The following is an 8402-nucleotide window of genomic DNA, read 5'->3' as shown; positions in this document are numbered from 1 at the left end:
ACAGTTAGCACCAGTATCTACTAACAAGGTAATATCATTCCACTTTTTCATCAACAAATGGACCTGACTGATCTACCGCCAAGGATGCGCCAAGTACCCACTCTTCCTCCCCCCCTCAGTCACCGTCATTGAGATGAGCCTGAATCATTCTCCTTGCATTGCACCCAGTATTGCTGAACCATTTGCATACTGTGATTTTTACTAACTTGATCACCTCAATGAAATCAAGAATTCATACTGTACCTCTGAGCTTGTGGCACCTGTAACTGTGGAGTAACTATCTGCTGCTGCTGTTGGTTTACACCCACCTCATACTGCATCTGTGGAATTTCATTTTGATTTACCCCATTATTTTTTACAGCAGATCTACAGTAGTTCTTTCAATGTCCATGCTTTCCGCAGACATGACAAGAAACTTTCTTCATAGCTTCCTCTCTGCTCATTTTACCTCTACCCCTACCTCCACTGGGTACCTGCCCATTCTGATTCTGACCATTCATCTGGTAACCTGTTTGAGTATTATTGTTTTCTTGCTGCTCTGCTACTTTCACTTGGGCCCACATAATTTTTTCTTTTAAATTTATATGTTTGGTATCAATTTAGTCACAACAACACTTAGCATACCTTGGGATTTCATCAACTGTTTTGCTCTGCCAACAAATAAAATGCTGCTGTATCATATTAATTATCTCTTGCTTTAATCCAAACACAAACGGTACACAAAATTTCCCATATCTTTGTCTCCAATAGTCTCAAACTCACTATACTGCTTAAATACCTGCAACAATCTTTCGTAATAAGCATGTACTGATTCTTTTGGTTCTAGGGCTGTCCTGTCAATTTTAACTCAATCTGTTTCCTTCAGGAAAATCTTCCCCTTCAAGTAAGTGATTACCTGATTATTCTTTTTCATTACTTCATCAGATGGTGCACCTGTTTTAGGGTCTCTAGGATGTTCTTCTTGTGGACAATCAACAGTAATCTTAAGCTCTGTCCACAGATCAGCTGGAACAACAATCTCAAACAATCCATCTAAATTCTTTACCAAAACCTTTGAAACCTTCACAAACCTAACTATTTGTACCACTTAACAGGTTTTCCTCTTTATCTGGGAAAATCATTAGTGAAAGACAATAATCTCCTCCAAGGAACGTGAAATTATCCACCATCTGGAACTTCTCTCATTGGACACACCCTTTCAACTTGCTCTGTTTCTTTTAACGGAAACATTGACACTCCTTTACCAGCTGCTTCTTCCTTCTGTCTCATCCATCTATTTTTCCGTCAATCTATATCTCCCCATTTTTTCAAATAATTCTTATATTTGCAATCTTTTTCCATTCGCATTCAAACTCTCTAGATCCTTGTCAATAAAGGCCATTCTGTAAGATTTCTGAAACACTTTCGATTTTTCTATATCTACTCCTAACTCACTAGCAGCTTCTGATATTTTCTCATGAAGATTCTTTGCTCTCCAAGTAATAGTTTTACACAAATACAATAGTTCTTCATCTCAGAAAGTCCCTAATCTGTCTGAACTTTTTGTGCCAATATTCATCTCTTCCAAATCTACTTTCAATTGGCTCACATTTATACTTTGGGGTTGATGTTTTGGCTTTGCCATTTCTTTTATCCAATTATTTAATTCTTCTGGGGATGAACCTGCTGAACTCCATGCTACTGGAGTGACATTTGGCCCTTTTTTTCTTGGGTTTATTGGGATACTTCTTCTAGGGGTTTCTGTTATTATTCACCAACTGGAAGATTTAACAATGTGTTATTCAGATCAGCCTGTTTATTCTCATTTGCCACCGTCATCATTTCACTCCTGATACCACTTCTCGGACTGTCAATGTATGTACTTGTGATAAATTCAGTTTTTCTCCAATGGAACTATGGGACCAATTGTTACCGGTACCTTCAATGCTTCTGCATTCAGACTCAACTGATTCAATTTCTGGACCTGCTCTATTCTTGCTTTGTTCAATAAATGTGTTTCATTTTCGCATACTACTTTAGCTACTTTTGTGACTTGTGGAGTCAATGGGATTCCCATTCGTGGGGCACTTGGAGTCACATCGCCTGAATTTTCTTCATATGGTGGAGGTCTTTCGGTCATAATATCCTCTAACAACTCATCATCCTCAAAATCGTTCGGATTATCCCTCAAGCTAGAAGTTTCTATATTTTTCTTTTTCTCTGTACACTTGCCTCCTGTCTGATCTTCAGCAACTAAGACTGGGTACAAATCTTCAGTTATCACACCTCTCCTCCATCTTTTCAGTTTTTTTTCCCTGCTCTCAAAAGGGTATCTAAACATCATACTCCTGTCACTTTTGTTGCTTCTATATCTTTCTCTCTCAAATTCTTCAACTTCCCATTGCTCCAGTGCTTTGTGCTGTGTAAGTCTAGGATTCGGTTCTAACGGATTCATTTGATTTCTCAAATTCTGCAAAATCCTTACATTAAATATGCCATGCCATGGAAAAGTTATAACACCATTATCCTTTGTATACTCCATCCAATTCTCTAACCACATACACGTATGATATCCTCGCTCCAACATCTTATAGGAAGCAGGCGTTTTTGGAGGTGGAATCGGAATTCTCTCTCTAGTCACAATTGGTTTATCTTTATTCAAGAAATTCTTCATTTTCTGAAGCAACTACATCTTCTGATTCCTTACGCTAATGTGTCTCGGCAAAAACAAACTATACAACCTTTCTGTAATTCTACTTGTTCTATTGGTCAACTCTCGTCCTATACCAGCGTCAACCACCCGTCCAATCACAGCTCTCTACGTACCTGCTATCTAGACCAATGCTAGCACGGCTCACACCAACCAATCAATCAAAGCTCAGTACACGCCAGCTGCCTGACCAATGCCAGCGCAGCTTTTTCTGACGTCAGTATTACTCCTTCTACTGACCCTCCTTTCAGAAAATATAACGGCAACATTTTTATGAGTTTTCTTAATCAAAATTTCAGTTAGTAACACCACAAAACAATGCTACCTTGTCTGCTCCACTAAATAAGGAGATCGTTTTTCACTTTGTCCCAGAAAGATTTTTCTTACACTGCATGCAATAACAACAACCAGCATTATCTCACTTCTCTTACAAGCTCTGGGAGGACCTGGTACTTTTCTAGGGAGAAGGCTAACATATCAAAAGGGCACTTTTTGGTGCCGAAAGAGTTCTTGGTACTCTCCTGGGGATAATGCTAGAGTTTAGAAAGTGGACTCTTCGCTATTTCATACACTCTACTTCTATACGAACTTCCCCTGATATAACACCTACTGCCCTCTGTAGGTTTGGTATTATTACAACAGATATAGTACTTCTGCTGTGTGATTTATCTACCACACTCTTCTTCTGGCTACCAAAGGCTAAATTCCATTCCCGGGGTTTCTCAGGAATCTCTGTACCTGTACTTCTAGACAACATAGAACAGGACACTAACTTTTTCGTGTTAAGAAAATATAATCAATAATCATTACAAAACTAATCAATATTTAAACTATCCTCTGCTACCAAGAAACTGATCCAGCGCAAGGCCAATACCGGATCAGGGATCAATACTCGATAATATCACAGAACAATGGCCCACACACATTCACCCAAATCCCTGATGCGCTGGGGTCAATTTATGTACGTTCAATTCTTTTCCTTCTATTATCCATGTGTGTCATCATAAAATACTTATTTAATTTATACATCAACTTTCCTTCTATTTGGTCGATTAACGAATTAGTGGAATAGTTAATGGTAATGATAATACTATCTAACTAACTATTCAGTCTGCTAAATAATCACAGACTCACTGCAAAGTTAATAAAGTTTTATCTCAAATTAAATGGTTAAAAGCTCATTGCATACGGTCACAAATGCAAACAATGAAATTCACAAAGGGAGAGAAAACATCTGCAACTTTCAATAGATACAAACTCATCAGACAAGCAATTATATTGTGCATGAAGGAGTTGATAGATTAGGAGGGAAAAGTTTCAGCAAAATGAAATGCGAAACAAAATACATGTAATGGAGGTGATAGATGAAGAGACAATAGTTTCATCTAAAATATTACGTGTCAACGTATCTATGATGGAGTGCATAGGTGAATGGACAAAGAGACAAAATACAGTTGCAAGTAATTTTGCAAGAACAACTACGAATAATACACACCTAAAGGTCTGTAGAAAACCCACTCCTTGGGCTAGGTGATGGTGGGGGTTTCATGAAATAGAAACAGGGAACAAAGATTTCAGAACCCAGGAGCAGGACAGGCACAGGAACAGTCAGGCCTCTCGTCAAACTGACGAACAGCGACAATTTCACCCTTCTTCTCTTCCTCCCCGCAAGTCTAAATCACACCCCTAAAGGCACCCCAGTTATACCCTAAAACCTACAGGTCCGGTCCACATCAGGTGAAACATTTGCACGAAACTAGACAGGTTAAGTTGAGTGAAAATTGTGTTTTATCCAGCTCACTATAGCAAAATGGAACATGAACATTCATTCAGTATATGATAATGCACTTTTCACTATTTACCATCCACCTTTGCACTATTCCCTATTAATGTTTCCTAGCATAAGCTTAAAGCAAAAGCGGCATTATTTATTATTTCATAGGAAGATGCAACATGCAAACTACGAAATACACATGTGGGCCAGTCATGCATTATTTTTAATTTCTTTTAAATGATACTGTAAATACCGTTGTAGTTCTTTCATATTTTATTTCATATTAGTGCATACGTGCGTAAAGCTATTTCCCTTGTTTTTTTGTAAGGTGCACATTAATTTTGTATTACTACTTCCAGTCAGTACGTATTATGGGGGTATTCACTCGAGCAGGTTTCTTTTTGCGAAATCCTGCCCAATCAATAGCATGGGCGAGGCAGAGTTCCTGGACCCTGGTCAGGCGCAGACAGGCAAAGACGGGCTTGCCTTTGGGTGCACCATTGGCGCTCCTGCTGTGTATCGGGCCAGGCTGCCTTTTATGATTTGGAGCGTCAAAATACCTTTCAGCTGTTGCCCGACTGTCCAAGATGGCGGCCATTAGAGCACTTCCGACATGTATAATAGGGCCCCTGGTTTCACTTTGTGTACATCAATTCATATGAAGTTGTATACTTTTTGTACAATGTATAAAAATACATTGTAGTGAGCGTGTTAACGTGCACGTCACGTGGCTACGTGACGTGCGGTGACGTAGGGGAGTGGCGTGCGCAGAGAGGCATTAGCGCGTGAGCTGGCTGGAAGAGAAGACATGCTTAGCGCTCCTTGTATGATACTACTTGAATAAACAGAGTAAACCTGAAGCTTGCCTCCGAGAGTTATTGGGGGAAGGAAGTACATCATTACAGTGGCGACGAGGGTGGGATCAGCGACCCACGACCCCCACGACGCCGACTACGCGAAGAACGGAGGAACGAAGCGGAGTCGCGAAGCGGAGAGCAAGGAGGGCCCGAGGGAACGTGCAGCGACCACACCCTGACCGGGCACCACAAGGAGCGCAACGCAGTCGACAGCACGTGGAACCGAACACTGCAGGGGTGCGGCGAGCAACCTGTTGGGAACCGCATCACAAACCAAAGCAGGAAACCAGTTACGATCTAGGCCCACAGGTACCGCACTGGCTACCCCACCTGAGCGGGAAGGGGCTGAAAGGAGCAGCCCTCCACTCTTACTTGGCGAGGAGGAACGAAACAGCGCGCCGGGGAGCCCGAGAAGCCAGGAAGGCGCGCCGCCCACATCCAAGGGCGAGAAGATGAGCGCGCAAGCGGGGTTTGCGATAGCACCTGTCCAGTTCCTTCCCAGACCCAGGGAACCCCTCATGAAATGGGAGGACTGGAAGGAGTACATAGATAACTTCATAGAAGTACTGGAAGACGAGAGTGAGGAGAAATTCAAGCCTCCGAGAAAGAAACGTATCCTACTGCTAAACCTGGGCCCGGAAGGCCTGAGGATCTACAAAAGCTTGGTTCCTAAGAAGAGAGAGGCGGATGATGACGACGTGTACGCGCATGCAATGGAAGACCTGGAGGAACACTTCAAACCATCGGTGTGTGTCTCAGTGGACCGGTTTAACTTCCAACAAAGGAAACAACGACCAGGAGAAACCGTGGAAGAGTATGTGGCGGCGTTGAGGAAACTGGCGGCCTCATGCAAGTACGCCAACTGGGAAAGTGAATTCATAAAAGACCAAGTGGTGATGCACACCACGTGCACGAATGTACAGGACAAGCTATGGGCAGCGGGAGACACCTCACTCAAGGATGTGCTGGTGATAGTCAAGAGGGCCGAACTGGCGCGAAGGTGTGCGGCGGCCACGAAGAAAGAGAGTGTGCGGCGGCCACGAAGAAAGAGAGTGTGCCCAGCGGGGTAGTGAATAAGGTAGACAACGAAGAGCACCACAAGGAACACCAAGTGCGGAAACCACCAGAAAAAGGCCCGAGCAAAGGACAAGGCAACCCAGGCCCCTCCGGCAAACCGGCCGGAAGTAATAAACGGTCTTGCTATAGGTGCGGAAGTTGGGCGCACGAGGCGCACGACCGGAAGTGCCCCGCGCTTCGCGCCAAATGCCTGTTTTGCGGAATTGTCGGCCATTTTGAAAAAGTGTGCAGGAAGAAGGCTTCCAAAAACGCAGTGAAGTACGTCGATCAAGAAGCGGAAGAACCAGACGAGGTGGCCGAAGAAGAGGTGGTCACGGTCCTCTGCATCTATGACGAGATTTTGAGCGTGGATGACCGCACTCGTGGAAAGGACGGAAGGAGAACGATGAAACCGGTAATGGACATGAAGATAGGAGGCGTGGAAATCCAAGTGGTGGCGGACACAGGATCACCATACACCATAATTCCGAGAAGCGTATGGGAGGAGAAATTTGCCCCGCAACTGGGCCCTGAATTGGACAGACTGGACATACGCCCCGTTACATACAATGGAGACCGGATCCCCATGGCGGGATGCAGGAAGTTGAACTTTGAGTTCAGGGGCAGGTCGGCCAAGTGCAAGCTGTACGTCTCCGAGAAAAAGGCCCATCGGTCCTGGGGTGGCTCGACCAAGGAGACTTGGGAATCAAGTTGGATCCAGGGGGCAAGGAGCAAATACTGCTGACGGAGCAAGAAGACGGGCTGGACACAGCCAGATGGAAGAAGGAGTTCCCAACAGTCTTCGGGGGCACAGTAGGAAGGCTCGACAAGTTTGCGCACAAAATCATACTCAGAGAGGGCGCAACACCGGTGGCCCACAAGGTGAGAAATATCCCGATGGCCGTGAGGGACGATGTAAAGGAGGAACTACGGCAACTGGAGAAAAGAGGGATCATCGAGCCGATTACTTGCGCAGAATGGTTGGCGCCGTTGGTGGTGGTGAAGAAACCCAATGGGAAGGTCCGCCTATGCGTGGACCTGCGTGAATTGAACAAAAACATAGTGGTAGAGAAGTTCCCCCTTCCCCGGATAGAAGAGATGTTGGCCAGCACGAGGGGCGTTCGATGGTACTCCACCATAGACTTAACGTCGGCTTATCACCAGATTGCATTACACCCGGAGAGCCGCAGATTGACCTCGTTCATAACCCCCTTCGGGTGCTATCAATTCCCCCGCATGCCGTTTGGGCTAGCCTCGGCGGCTGCGGTATTTCAAAAACTCATGCACCAGCTGTTCAAGGACATTCAAGGGGTCCAATACTTCCAGGATGATATATTAGTGATGGGTTGCGACAGAGCTGACCATGACAAGAAACTGGATGTGGTATTAGGAATCCTGGAAAAGAAGGGCCTCACGGCAGAGTGGGCTAAGTGCCGCATAGGAATGGAGAAGGTGACGTACTTGGGCCATGAGATAAGCGCACGAGGAGTAACCCCCAAAAGGGAAAATGTGAAAGCGATCTGCGACGCACCCCCACCGGCCAGCAAGGAGGAGGTCCGATCCTTCCTGGGGATGGCAGAATACTATGGGAAGTTCATAGAACACTTTGCCTCCAAGACCCACCATATGAGACTGTTGACCAGAGAGAACAGCGAATTCCGGTGGTCGGAAGATGCCCAGCAAGAATTCGAGAAAGTGAAAAGAGAGGTGGCAGGGGCTGTCCCACTACAAGGATTCGACCCCCAAGGAAATACAATACTGACAACGGATGCCAGCGACAAAGGACTGGGAGCAGTCCTCATGCAAGACCGAGGCCAAGGGAAAGTGGAAACGATATGCTTTGCGTCCCGCACCCTGAACGACACTGAAAAAAAGTACAGTGTGATCGAAAAAGAAATGTTGGCGGTGGTGTGGGCCATGTCACGGTTCAGGCAATTTCTGTGGGGCACCAGGTTCCGGTTGAGGACGGACCACAAGCCACTACTCAAGGTACTCACATCCAGTGGGCATGCTGACGCAACGCCGA

Source organism: Lissotriton vulgaris, chromosome 2_2 (genome assembly GCF_964263255.1).
Source record: "Lissotriton vulgaris chromosome 2_2, aLisVul1.2, whole genome shotgun sequence".
Lineage (NCBI taxonomy): Eukaryota > Metazoa > Chordata > Amphibia > Caudata > Salamandridae > Lissotriton > Lissotriton vulgaris.
The sequence above is the reverse complement of the archived record's forward strand: the minus strand, read 5'-3'. Positions refer to the sequence as shown.